The sequence below is a fragment of the Echinops telfairi genome, unplaced genomic scaffold, assembly GCF_000313985.2.
Source record: "Echinops telfairi isolate 266 unplaced genomic scaffold, ASM31398v2 ScPeMD7_7400;HRSCAF=8409, whole genome shotgun sequence".
NCBI lineage: Eukaryota > Metazoa > Chordata > Mammalia > Afrosoricida > Tenrecidae > Echinops > Echinops telfairi.
In genome coordinates this window covers 21,334,891-21,349,653 of record NW_022111300.1, presented here as the reverse complement: position 1 = coordinate 21,349,653, position 14,763 = coordinate 21,334,891, and the positions used below count along the sequence as shown (strand labels likewise).

General features: G+C 44.0%; 1 protein-coding gene across 12 annotated transcripts in view; it reads right to left on the bottom strand.

Annotated features, from left to right (window-relative positions):
* Positions 1-14,763, bottom strand: part of DTNA (dystrobrevin alpha) — a 373,548-nt gene that overhangs the window by 203,111 nt on the left and 155,674 nt on the right. The gene's annotated exons all lie outside the window — the stretch shown is intronic.

The following is a 14,763-nucleotide window of genomic DNA, read 5'->3' as shown; positions in this document are numbered from 1 at the left end:
AACCATTTTCAGTTGATTAGCAGTACGGTAAGGCGAGAGGACGGCAGTCCTTGGTGACTACACATGGTCCCCAGCTGGTGCTCTGTGCCCTCCGGTGGGCTGCGGCTCAGGGACCCAGGCTAGCATTGCTGCCTACCCTGCTGCTGGCTCCCATCATCTTGTCTGGCTTTTTATATTCAATATGCATTTCAGAACTATTTGTTGACATATTTATCTCCCCCCTTAGACATGGGCTTTCCTAGCTGTGGGGACATTACCTCAATCGCCTTCCTATACAATTAAACACAGACAGGATTGGCAGGAGGTCCTGCTCAGTGGAGATCTTGTGAAGGCACAGGGAAGGGAGAGACTGCTTCACTGGAGGTCATCGGGGGAGGCGGCAGCTCCTCAGGCTTGTGCTCACAAGCCCTCCCTGCTGCAGCTCAACCCTTAACCGACTGCACTCATTTTCCCTGCATGCCCGGCACCACCGAGGGAGGCGGGATAGGGTAGCTCTGTGCCCTCACACAGAGTGGTCAAGTGCAACTGCTGAACAGGACTCTTCTGTAATCTTTGTAACTAAGGTACAAATACGTATGGATTTATGTAAATCAGGTGTAGAGCACTCTAACTCGAGAACTGGACTCTAACCGGGGATGAGAGAGTCATGTCCGAAGCAGGAATGGGAATCCCATGACCATCATGGAAGAAGAGTCACCCAGTGGGGCACTTGGGGGAAACTTGCCTGAAGTGATGGAGGCAGCAGAGGCCACAGCACTGAGACCACAAGAGAGAGCGAGAGGGCAGGAAAGCAGCCTTGAGATGAGGCACCGCGGAGGACAGCAGGCCACGGAGACAGATGTGGCAGTCTGCTTCTGTAAAGACCCTAAGGGGGCAGGCAAATCTACACTGCCCTGTAGAATCACTAGGAGTCAGAATCGGCTCAACAGCAATGGACTTCGGCAAAGGAATACTTCCATTTCCTGTTCCATCAGAGTCCCTATGTCACAGAGCTATGCAAAAGGATCGATGAGCTAAACCAAGGAAAACACTTGGCACCATGTTTGAACCATACTAAGGGTTCAATAAATGATAGCTGGTATTATTTGGTAAAGAGTCTGTGGGTGGTGCAAATGGTTTAGTGCTTGGCTGCTAACTGAAGGGTTGGGTTGACAATTGGACCCCACTCAGGGGTGCCACAAAATAAAGGCGATCCGCTTCCAACTGGCCAGAACCATGAAAACCTATGGAGTGGAGTTCTACTTTGAAATATACATGAGTCAGAGTGAGTCAATATTTCAATGGTAGAATTGTCAGCAAACAGTTTTGTCCTATTACTAGGATGCTGAACGGATGTCATCAGAGCTTCCACATTCAGCTGGACTGGAAGAAAGGCCTCATGACAGCCCAGGAGAGCCCTGAAACCCTGTTGCATATGGGGTCCCCATGAGGACCAACGTGACAGCAGCTAACAAGAGTGTGAGTTAGTAAAAGTTCTTTTTCTTTTCGTTCTTTTTAAAAAGAAATTTAGAATAACAATAATAAGAAGAAAGTGGACTGGCCACTGAATTCCTGTTGCTGATAAAACCGTTGATTCCAACAAGATGCACATTATCAGCCATATGTTTCAAACTGTGGTTCTGGGTAATGACACAGGATGAATACAATGACGACTTCAGACAGACAGTGCGTGTTCCTCTTCACAGACAAAGCAGGAGGCTTTCACACATTTCCTATGCAAAGTAGACCAGGGGGAAAGCACTAACTTGGCAGTCATTTCTTTACAAACAAAAACAAAAAAACTTTTAAGTATGAAAGAAAAACACAAATGTAAAAGTAAAAAACACCTCCGCATTCTGCTTAGAACTATAGATAAGGGAAAGACTGAGAGAATCACAGTGTAAATAATTCATATCCAGTCTCATGTGTCTGAATGAAGAGGCTCTTACACTACTTGCATTCATTACCTTGAACGCCTTTACTCTGTGGCTTTTCTACAGCAGACTGGTTTTATCACCAGTTCAAAAAACTTCATGCTGGCTGCCATTGTGTTGATTCCAACTCAGTGACCCTATAAGACAGCGTAGAACTGTTCCTTGGGGTTTCAGAGACTTAAAATGAATCTTTATGGGAGCAGACAGTCTCTTCTTTTTACCAACGAGCAACCGGTGGATTTGAACTCGTGATATTAAGGTTAGCAGCTCGATATGTAGGCACAACACCACTAGGGCTCCCTGTATGGCCATTCCATGCATCTAATTATTCTTTATTTTACAAATTTAAGAGTTTTTCACAGTCCAAGAGGCAGTTGTTTGAACGGAATAAAGGGGATGGTGCATGGTTTAAAATCAGAAGACATGGGTGTCAGAGTTGTATCCTTTTACCATATGTGACTCAGTCTGTATGCTGAGCAGAGACGCTGAACGATATGAAGAACAAGGCATGGAGATTGGAGGAATTAACAACCAGTGATAAGCAGATGACACAATCACCCAGCACATGAACAACCAGTGATAAGCAGATGACACAACCTTGCTTGCTGAAAGTGAAGAGGACTTGAAGCAATTACCGATGATATATTAAAGATCACAGTCTTCAGTCTGCATGACTGTTCAACACAAAGAAAATGAACATCCTCATGACTGGACAGTCAATGTTGGAAGTCGTCAAGGCCTTTATTCTACGTGACTCCACAATCAATGCTCCTGGAAGCAGCAGTCAAGAAATCCAAGTGGGTTAGTCTGGGTAGACTAGAGAAACACATTCATAAACACGCCTATGTCTAAAAAAAGTTTTATATTCAAGAGTAATTGAACATTGAGAACGCATCCCAACCTAGTCCAGTCCAAGTCCATAAGTCCGATACTAGCCTATATGTGTCTTCAGACTCGCGAAACACATGCAACGATGACGAATGCAGGATGATCACAGGTCAGTGGGTAGAAAGTCTTTGGCTCCAGTGGTGTTAAAAGCATCTCAGCACTGGCAGGGGTCTCTACGTGGTTTCTCTGGCTTCAGAGGTCTTGTCAGCTGCAATGTCTCCCAGGGAGTAGCAGAGAAAGAGGGGTGTCTTCTGCCTCCAAGGAGGAAGTACCAGATTTCCCAGAATCCTCAGGAGAAAGCCATGCCCACACAGCGGCCTCCTTGGTCTGGTTGACCAGCTAGACTCCACCCCTATACTCTTAATCCTCAAACTGACAAATAATTAAAAATCTACCACACCAATGATCTATTGCCATGGGCAAATCTGTTGCAAAAGTCCTTGTTAAGTGTTAAAAAATGTTTATAAAAAATAAATGTTAAAAATAAATATGTCATTTTGAGGACTCACATGCATCAAATTTCATCTGGTCTGTTTTCAAACACCTCATATGCATACACAACTGGGAAAAGGAGGAACGAAGAATAATTGAGGCATCTGAATTACAGTGCTCATCAAGAATATTGGATGTGCCACGGGCTGCTAGCAGAACACATTTTCATTAGAAGTACAGCCTGAATGCTCCTTAGAAGCAACAAGAGGGAGACTGCATCTCACATACTTTGGTAGGTCATCAGGAGGGAGCAGTCCCTGGAGAAGGTCATCCCAGTTATTAAAAAAAAGGTCAACCACAAAAAGAGGAAGGCCCTGGATGAGAGGTACTGGCACCGTGACTGCAGCAACGGGCTCAAACAATGCCATGGTCCTGAGCAGGGTGCAGGACTGGAACACTTTCACTGTGTTGTACTGAGGGTCATGGTCATGACGAGTCATGGCTGACTTGAGGGTACCTCACAGCCACGACCACCCCACCATTTTCTAACGAGTAAAGACCGAAGTCCTGGTGGTCCAATGGTGAAGGTGGCTTAGTGATCAGACAATAACCCCAAAGTTGGCAATTCCAACCCACCAGGCCCTGCCAGGGAGAAAATCCTGGCAATTGACTTCTCGAAAGACGAGAGCTGAGGAAATCCTCGGGGCAGTTCCACGCTGTCCTACGAGGTCGCTATGGGTTGGAATAGATGCTGTGGCACACCACCGCAATAACAGCTGAACACTGATTTGTGGTTGCTGGCTGCAGAGGAGGGGGCTCCAGACCCAGGGTGACTCGACACATAATGGAACCAGTCCTGAGTCATCTAGCGCCAGGATCCATTGCGGATAGGGTCATTTTGATCCATGCGGCTTTCATTGGCTGATTTTGGGGAGTAGGCCATTAGGGGCTTTCTTCCTACCTGGTCTTAGTCTCAAGGTGCTACTAAAATCCCGTTCCGCATCACAGCACCCAAGCTTCCAATGACAGATGGGTGGCAGGTGCACATGAGGTGTACTGGTGGGGTTTGAACCCGGGTATCCTGTTGGGAAGGTGAAAATTCCACCAGTGAATCTTTAGTGTCTTCATCTCAGAGCAAATATATAAAGGAGCATCTTTTGTTAAAAGTAGAAGCCTTGGTGACACAGGCTTCGAACGAGTTGGGCACTAACTACCAGGTCAGCCGTTTGAACCACCAGTCACTCTGAGAAAGACAGGGTTTTCTACTCTGTCAAGAGTGGCATTCTCAGAAACTCCCAGGGGCGGTTCGACCCTGTCCTATAGGGTCACCGTGAGTTGGCATCGACTTGCCGGTAGTGAATTTGGTTTTTTGGTTTGTTATATGTTGAAAGCAAATTCTCTCTCTCCCTTAAGCAAAAGTAAATTTCACGTCAGTGTATTTAATTTCACAAAATTTTAAATCCTCTTTTGCATATGTTAAGATGAATTTCCCTCTTAATGTGGACATACTTTCTACCATTATCTGTGTTGTTTAGCCCTGAATCTCACAAGTGGAGAAACAGCTTGTGCAAAATAGGTGGCAATGCCTTTCAGTGACAGTAGGTTTGGCTGTCTACCTATATTCAGTGTAAGACCTGCTTTGGTTAATGAAGAAACTGAGACGAAATCAAGTGAAAGAGTTGCTTCAGATTTCTCTTCCCCCAGCTAGTTTTTTTTACCATGCTGCCAATGGCAGTGCATGCCTGGTGTTCCTGCCATTTCAGTTTGGTGTTGTCCATGGCCCTCCTTCCACACGTGCCCAAGACCCCAAATCAGCAAGGAGAGTAAATCGGTACTTAGGAGTCTGGTCACTCTCCGTGACCCTCCCACTTCTGGTCAGCTCAGGTGTGCTTTCACAGTCATGGTGATGTCTCCACTTCTTTCTCAGCTAGAGGGAAAAAGGAAGGCTATTTTGCTGTGGTGGTTAAGCATTGGGCTGCGATCTGCATGGTCGGCAGTTCTAAACCACCAGCAGCTCCGAGGGAGGAAAACTGGGTTTCTACGCCCTAAAACACTTACAGTCTCGGAAAACCATAGCAGGTCACTATGAGTCAGCATTGACTTAATGGCAGTGAGTTTTGTGCTAATTTTTTTGGGTGGGGGTGGGGAGTAGGGATCTACCCTGTGAAGTCAAGGACAACAGGCAGAGTTTGAGACCATGCCACTGAATTTCACTGTTAGTCTGAAGACATGGTACTGGACAAGCAGCTTGACTTGGGAAATAATTTATTTATTAGGCTGAATCCTCAGTACTAAAGACCCTTGTGTTCTGGCCTCTTCCTTGCGACTTAATTTTAAATGAGAAGATTTATTCTATCTCAATGAATTTTAATTAAATACCTTCCTTCGAAATACATAGATTGTCTTTGGCGTAGGCAAAGAAACATAAAGAGCCTGTAACCTAGCAGGTGAGATAAGAATATGGATAAGAAAGTAGATTGTGGATGTAACAATACAGGGGAAGGCATATACTCAACTGAGTTGAGGGTGGACACGTAATTTAATTAGGCCAGATTAGGCAGAACGTTTACAGAAAGAGAGAGAGAGAGAGAGAGAGGGAGAGAGGATCACCCATCCACCAACCAAAAGTGTGAAAAGCAACTGTTGTCGGGAGAACTGCTGTGTTTGCCGGCAGCCTTTTCCTCTGTGACTAGGGACTGAGATACTCAGCTCAGTGCTACGGAGAATCCCTAAGAGCATATTCAGTAACCAAGATTAGCTATATGAGTAATCCCCTTCCTTCTTCCTTGGGAAGACACGTACTAAGTGGTCAGTGGGCTGGAGAAGGAGAAGGTGGACAGTAACTGTCTTTCAAATAATGCGTGTCCCTCTCTCTTCGGAAATGAAATGGATGAGGATGGAAAGCCAGTGCTGTATCAGGTATACTGCAGCTCTGCCATACAATGGAATTGCCGGGGGCAACTATGATCAAAGTAAAAGATATTAGAAAATGGAGCAAAATTAGAAGTAAAAGTAAGGCAGATGATTAGAGACTGCATTATTATTGTATAAATACAAAAGCTATAGGTTAATAAAATACTTGTAAGTAACTTGAAGTGATTTAGAGGGAAAGAAGAAAACAAGCCCACATAGGTCACTGCCAGTTAGTCTCCTCCACAGCAGCTGGTTTGACTCATGTGCCTCAAGGAGATGTATCTCACACCTTATAACACAGAGAACAGAGAGAGAGAACCACGGGGGTATGCGCTCTAAAGAGAATTCTTGTATAGACGGAGTCCAACAACAAACGGATATCTGAAATGTCTTTCTGAAGACTGAAATGATTCCGACTGGAATGAATGATAAAGGGGCACCTGGTCATTGGGTAGATTTCATACCAGTCCATTATACACATAACATACGCTGGGCCTTCTGGGTGTGTGTGGTGGCAAAGACTCCATGACTACAGATCTTCCCTGGAAGAGGGACCCATGTATAAGGCCGAGTCCGCTGTGAGGGATGTTCTTTGCTTCACCTTCCTGCTGGGCAGTACTTTATTCGGCCCCTGCTTTCCATGCAGAGGCTCATGGTGACATGAGAAATGGGGAACCTGGAGCCGGGACACCGGTGCACAATAACCAGGAAGGGAAGACTGTGAGGGAGGCACTTAAGCATGTGAAAGGCTCGTAAATAATGGTGAGCAGGTGTTCACTTGGTTATTTGTAAACGAAATGCCCCACAGGATGGTTTTTTTCAGGTTAGAGATGAGGACGGACCTTGTTTCATAATACAGACATTCTGGCCCGGGCTCAATACCAGACTCAAAGGCACTGGCATTCTACTCTGCTCATCGGAAACAAATAGCATGTTCTGAAGCTATTGGCCACTCAGGGAGAAAGAGGGCTTTCTACTCCCTCGGCATCAATTCAATGGCAGTGAATTTTTTTATGAGCCACTCATATAACATGTCATCCCAATAAAGACACAGCTATGTGTTCATATGTTTCTCAATATGCACAGTGAACAGAAAGAAACTGTAAGTGCCATATTCTGTCATTTAGATCACACACTCATTATCATATCAATAATATTTAAAATACTAAACTAAAAGACATTAAAAAATCTGTTTCAGGGTTTAGAATAGACTTTGTAAACACTGTAGACCAATGAAGAATTTAACATGTGCAAAAATAATTTCGAGTTATTAATAATATAACCAAGCACACATATTATTTTTGTATTCACCTATTCCTGTTGCTAAGTAAATATGTCTCCTGATTTGAAAACAACTGTTAGTTCTTAAACTGCAGCCTTCCACATTGCACGTGAGGTCACAAACATTCTGACTTCTTTGAAAGGAGACCGCTCTCTCTTTGGAAGACACTTTAAAGGGTTAATGAGCTATGGATATCCTAGTCTGGAAGAGAAACCCAGGTGATGGAGCGGTTACTCATTGGGCTGCTAATCTCAAAGTCATGAGTTCGAAAACACCAGCCACTCCCTGAGAGAAAGATGAGGCTCTCTGTTCCTTTTTAAAAAGCACTACAGTTCTGGAAACCGATGGAGACAGTTCGACCTCGGCATGTAGGGTCCCCAGTAGGAATCAGCTCGATGGCAGTGAGTCTGGAAACCAGAAGTACAGGGAGGAGAAACGAAACGGCTTCATGTTCCAGAAGAAAATGCTGTGTTCAAGAAGGGAGGGGCAGTGGAAAGTGAGGCGTTTTTCACTGAAATCAGGAAGGGTTGGGGACTAGAGAGAGCAGGAAGGGGCGGGTGGAAGGAATGAAGAAGCAATCAAGCAGCAAAGCACGCCCTGGAAAGAGGTTTTTGTTTCCTTTTCACAGGCTGTCCATTAGGGTGTTTGTTTTGCAAGTGGTTGCTGCCAGGGATTTGCCTGCTTCCTGGTTGGTGATCGACATTTCCCAGAGGGTTCTTCACTCTTGGTGCCCACTTGCTGCCCTGGCTTTGCCTGGGGCGCAGGATCCCTGCGAGGCTAGACTGCCTGTGGGCATCTCCGACAGCAGGCACCAGCCTAATCATCCCTTTGAGAAGAACAGCGTCCCCTCATCCTCGGAAGCTTGCTACTTCCACCTCTGTTCTATGCACTCGGATCTCTGACATACATGTGCACTATTCAATGCTGCAGGGCCTTTCCTTCCCTGTCACATGTCTGCCGCTTTGTCATATGGCGTGCATGTTGCGGTGATGCTAGAAGCCTTCTTGGTGGCATTTCAGATACCAACAGGTGACCTAAAGTGGACAGGTTTCAGCAGAGCTTCCCGACTATGAGCGAGCTCTGAATAAGGAACAGTTGCCTACTTCTGAGGAAGTAGCCATGGAAACCGTAGGAATAGCAGCGAAGCCATCAAGGATACTGAAAAATCTCAAGGAGAGACCAGTCCCTGGGAAAAGGACATCACGCTCGATACGGAGCAGGGCAGTGAAAAAGTGGACGACCCTTCACAGGATGGATTGACGACACAGTGCTTGCAGCGATGGGCTTCAACGTACTAATTCTAAGGGTGAGGACGGCATGCAGCACCAGGCTGTGCCGTGTTCTGCTGTACCTAAGGGACAACAATATGAGTCGCAACCAACTCCTTAGACCTTAGCAATGTCCCCCATCAAAGGTTATCTTCTAAAGGGGAATTTCCTTTAGTCCAATCTCCATAAAACCCAACCAATTCACTCCAGGCATTGGGATGGGATAATGGGCAACAGGTAACTTATCTTGCTACCTGCTTACATGACACGGTAGCATTTGAATAGGAATTTTCTAGAGCCACAGTACTGAGGCCGAGAACCACAGAAAGCTATTGAATCTAGGTAGTGTTTTGAACAGAGAGGCAAAGCAACTAAATGGAGCTGATCTCTGGTCTTTCACCAATGTTGGAATTCAGAGTCCACTCACTGTTTGAGGATTAAAAAAACCAACTCAAGCTCACTGCAATTGAGTTGATTTTGACTCACAGTGATCCTATAGGACAGGTTAGAACTGCCCTGTGGGTTCTGCACGTGTAACTCTGCATGGGTGTAGAAAGCCTCATCTTTCTCCCAGGAGGTGACTGGTGGTTTTGAACTGTAGACCTTGGGGTTAGCAGCCCAACTCATGCCCACTACACCACCAGGGCTCTCTGTTTGCTGATAGCACGCCATTAAATTTCCAAGCCTCAATGAGTAGTAGCAGCTACCTAAAGAATGGCTCAAATGTAGGGATACTTGTGAGGATGGCGCAGGACCATGCAGTGTTTCCTTCAGTTGTGCATAAGGTCGCTATTTAAAATGTTCACACGAAGAACAATTTTTTTAAAGCCTCCCTGGTGGCAAAATGATTGTATATTGGGCTGCTAACCACAAGGTTTGTAGTTCAAACTGACTAGCCGCTCCCTGGGAGAAAGAAGAGGCTTCTCATACCCACAAAGAGTTACGGTCTCAGAAACCCACGGGGCTGTTCTAACCTGCCGTATAGGGTCACTAGGCTTGGTGTTAGCTGCTGATCTTCAGATTCTCCACAGTCTCTTCCCGCAAATGGAGTCCATGTGATTTCTCTGAATTTCATCTGGAGAAGTCCGTTTGCATTCCAATGGCCAAAAATGACAAGGCATCTTGATTGCATGTTTGATCAATATCTGACGTATATTGTTGGTAGAATTCTTCAATTTCCTTGTTATAGTTTTTGCAGTTGGTGCATACATTTGAATGGTTGAACAGATTGGATTTCCTTGAAGGCAGATAGATAGATATAGTCTTACCGCTGACAGCACTGCACTTCAGAACAGATCTTAAAATGTCCTTTCTGATCATGCATTTAATGCCATTCCTCCTTATCGTGTGATTCCTGGCATTGTAAACCATGTGATTTTCTGATGCAAAATGGCCAATACCAATCCATTTTACCTCACTAATGTCTAGGAATTTGAGCTTCAGGTTTTCCATTTTATTTTTGACACTTGCATCACTCAGCCTGTGGTTGGTGTAAACATTAAACAACTTGGCTACTAACTAAAAGGTGGGAAGTTCGAGTCCACCCCAAGGTGCCTTGGAGAAAGGCCTGAAGCTCTATTTCTGAAAGATCAGTCACCGAATTCCCATGGAACACTAATGTGTTCCGACACATGAGGCTGTCAACAGACAGCGCCAACTCCACAGCAGCGAAGGGCAATTCTGTGCCTGTCCATACATCTGCACGTGCCTCACGACCAAAGAGAAGTCAAAGTCAAAGCTGCCAGAGAGTCAGGTGGCAGCATTCCTTGTTCTACTCTGGGGGGCACCCTGGGTCTTATGGGAAGAATAGGATAAAGACTGCATTTTTCTGAATCTGAAAGCGTATTAGGCACACACATAAACAATTCAGGGCCATTTCTAACCCACTGTTTGAGAATTGTTAGGGATTGATAGAATTGGGATCTACTGTATGTATGTGCTTTGGTAAGTTGGATTTATAAGTTCAGTGTTTAAAATTTTGCTAAAACGCACTCTGTACAGATTTAAAAGTTATGTTTTGAAAATTACAAAAATCAGTTGATGGTTAGAATGTAAGTTAAAACGATAAACTGTCACTATTACGAATGCATTCACTTTGCAGCACATTGTTATTAATGTCTAATAACCATCATACTTCTTAGTTTTTGACAAAGAAACAGTGCTGAATCCATTCTTGTGAGGATCAGTTTCTAAAAGTCATTTTTATAAAGGTAAATAGCAATCTGTAGCACAACCCAATTTAACAAGTCAGGGGGATTACCTGGGAATGTGAATAAAATGACTATATTTTCTAAAATATTATACCTTTATCTTACTCAAATATAGACAGATTACAGTACAGATATGCTTTTTATATTTACTTTTTCCATATCTAGAAGGTTTATGTACACATGAGATAGCTCAAAAACAAGGTATGTGTGTAGTAATATACCACCAACATAGAGACATGTATCTTTTCATGAAGAGATATTAAGTGTTTCTGGATTGCATTGTTTTAATTTGTTTAAGTGACAATGTTACAGTCGATTCAGTTGCCATTTTTAGCACTACATAATGCCTGTCATTTCTTGGAAGTTATATTTAGCATTAGAATTTTAGGACGATATTATTGCTGATGTAAGACAGATCTTGACTGAAAGCGAGAATACAAGAAAGTTGTTTATCTGTGTTTCTTAACAACGCAAGTACAAAGATATTTGTGTATGTCACAATAAATTAAAGATAAAATTGTAAAGGATGGGAATTATAGAGCCCTTAATTATGTCCCTGAAAAACCTATATATAAACCAAGAAACAGGTCTTTGAATAGAAAAAGGTGATGCTGCATGGTTTAAAATTAGAAAAGACGTGTGTCGGTTGAATACTCTCCCCGTACTTACTCAATCTGTAGGTTGAACTAAGAACCCAAGAAACTGGACCGGATGGAGAAGAACGCAGCTACAGAGTTGAAGGAAGACGCATTGACAACCTGTGACACGCAGGTGACACACCTTGCTTGATGAAAGTAAGATCTGAAGCCCTTGCTGATGAAGATAAAGGAGGATAGTTTTCAGTAAGGATCACAACCCAACATAAAGAAAATAAACATGCTCACAACTGGACCAATAAGCAACAACATAATAAAAGGAGAAAAAATTTAAGTTGTCAAGGAACTGGTTTTAGTTGGATCCAAAATCAACAACCAAGGTGGCAGCAGTCAAATCAAATGATGCATCGGGCATATCTTCCGCAAAAGACATCTTTAAAGTCTTACAGAGCAAAGATGTAACCTTGAAGGTAGGTGTGCCTCCCCCCAGACCTCGCAAGTTCAGTGGCCTCACATGGACGCCAAAGCTGGACAAGGAATAAGGAAGGCTGACGAAAAGTGGATGCCTTTGAATTCGTGTTGGGAAAAGAACATTGAATATACCAACCAGAAGAGTGAAAAAAATCTTAATTGGACAAAGTACAGGTAGAATGCGCTTTAGAAAAGAAGATGGTGAGAGTCCGTCTCACTTACTTTGGTCAAGTTATCAAGAGGGACTCTCCCCTGGACAAGGACATCATGCTTCTTAAAGTAGAAGGTCAACAAAAAAGAAGACGTTCAATGAGAAGGATGCACATCGTGATTGCAAGCATGGGCCCAGACCAGTGGTGAGATTCATATATTTCACCACTAATTCGCTGCTCTGGTGACCTTTTAGGTATGAAAAAATATACACAAAATGATACTTTATTGTTACATATGGATAATAATAACAAAGGGGTACACAAAACTAGATTATATTATCAGAAAGAGTTAAAATATTAATGAAAAGAAATAATACCTGTTAAAAACCAATAAAACTGTTATTTAAGATGTTGGTTCTCGGTTCGTGTCCTCACTTGCAATATTCTTCCCTTTTGTCCGGGCATCGTTGGCAGTGTGCTTTACCCTTACCCATCTTTGCACTGTAGGAGTAGGATCCTAGCCCGTTAATGTTGAGCTAATTAGACAACAGTCATTGTGTCTGACATATTAAAAAAGTTAGGTGATTCCTCTTCTCTGAACATATTATGTTCATCTTTGAAAAACCTCTTTCACTTCTCAGCAATTGTTCTGACAATATTTCTAGCTCTTTGAACACCTGCAGGAATTGTACAATTGACTCGTAATATTTCATGGGAATTTGGGGCATAACATAAGTGGAAATAAATGAGAGTGTGTCACCCTCTGGTTGTTTGGTACTTTTTCTCTTGACATTATATATTTGTTTACTGAAGTAAGAAACACAGGGAATAAAAATGTAGTAATTCATCAAAAGTACAACAAGTTTATGAAATCAATCAATATTACAAGGATAGTTCCATCTAATTTGTTCTGCCTATGGATATTTTTATACCGATGGGTAAATGAACTGTACTACAGGCACTTAGAATACTCTGTTGCACAGGTGAACGTTTGAAAATAGAGTAAGGAATGTAAACTTGTGATTTCCACTTTGGATGAGTGTCTAGCCCGCATCATAGAGAGAACCCTGATTACAAGCACCTTTTTAATAACTGGTTCTACATACTCAACCGAAAGTTAGATATTTGTTCTGCCAAACCAGTGTGGCTGGGCTGAGTCCCACCACTGGCTCACACATGGCACTGAGTATGAGGATGGGGCTGAACCGGGCAGCGTTTTGTTCTATGCCCTGCCCGCAGTGCGGCCATGAGTTGGAAGGGATGCAATGACATCACGCCACAGCAATGTTAACAACAACAACTAGTTTAGTATGTCCATTTAATGGCAGTTTGGGATCTTTACACTGAGTTTTATGCATACACGTAACTACACACAGGCACAGGCTCTACAGACATTATGCACATAGCAAGTGTGTTGTGGGCCGTGAAGATATTTATTTGTTTTTTGTTCTTTTTGCCTGGCCATGGAATAAGAATGCATCTCCTCTGTCATTAGTATTATTTCATATCCTATTTCATAAAAAGTGAATCCATTTCTGTGCATTGCAAATATAATTTCAACCTTATTTTCTCAGTCTTCTCTTATGTTCAGCGGTCACCCAGAAGGTCAGCAGGCTCAAAACCACCAGGCCCTTCTCTGATGAAAGCCGCAGCTCTCGGCATCTGGAAAGCAACTGCCTCGCCAATTCCCAGGGGCACTTCTGTCCTGTCCAGTAAGGGTTGCTCCGAGTCAGCACTGACTCCCTGGCAAAGAGCGAGTCTCTGTGTCACTCTAAGAGCCCGTGATGTCATGGTTACACACTGGGCTTCGATCCCTAAGGTTCGCAGCTTAACACCCCAGTCGCACGGAGGGAAAACAAGATGGCACTTTCTACTCCAGTAGAGTTATAGTCTTGGAAACTCACAGGGGCAGGTCTATCCTGGCCTATAGGGTCGCTATGTGTTGGTGACAACGCGATGGCAGTAAATGAGCTCCGTAACACACTGCTGTCAAATTGATTCCAACTCACAGTGAGCCGTGTGGCCAATGGAGAACCAACCGCCTCCAGGGCTGTGATCTCACGGCAGCTCTCTGCCATGTCTCTCCTGTGTGGAGCGACTGTTGGTTCAAACAACCGACCATTGAGTCAGTTGCCTAATGCTTAACCATTGTGCCACCATGATTCGTGTCTTCTCCCCTCAAACCTCCCAAATTCTTCTTTGGGGGGAAATAAAAGTAAACCCGGAGCTCCAAGACAAGAACACAACCCACTGACATGAAGCAGGGAACCCACAGAGAGGGCTGATGGGCCGGCCCCATTACCAACTAAGTGGACAGCACCCACTCCCCACCCCCTCCACACACAGAAGGATTCACTTCAGAGGACAGCACTGAAACTACAGCTCAAGAGGAGGGACTTGTTTTATCAGAGCACACAGGAGCCAATGAAGGGGGAATGGGGAAAAAAAGTGAAGCACATTCTGGCTCACCAAGCCCTGAGAACAATGTTTTTGCTCAGAACAGCAATGCACAGAGATGACCACAGGGCCGGCCTCACCATGGGACACAGCATTCATCATTGACTCATAGCACCACTGGGGACAACACTAGAGACCCACAGCAGGAATTATGCCTGCCATGAGCTCACTATGCTGAAAC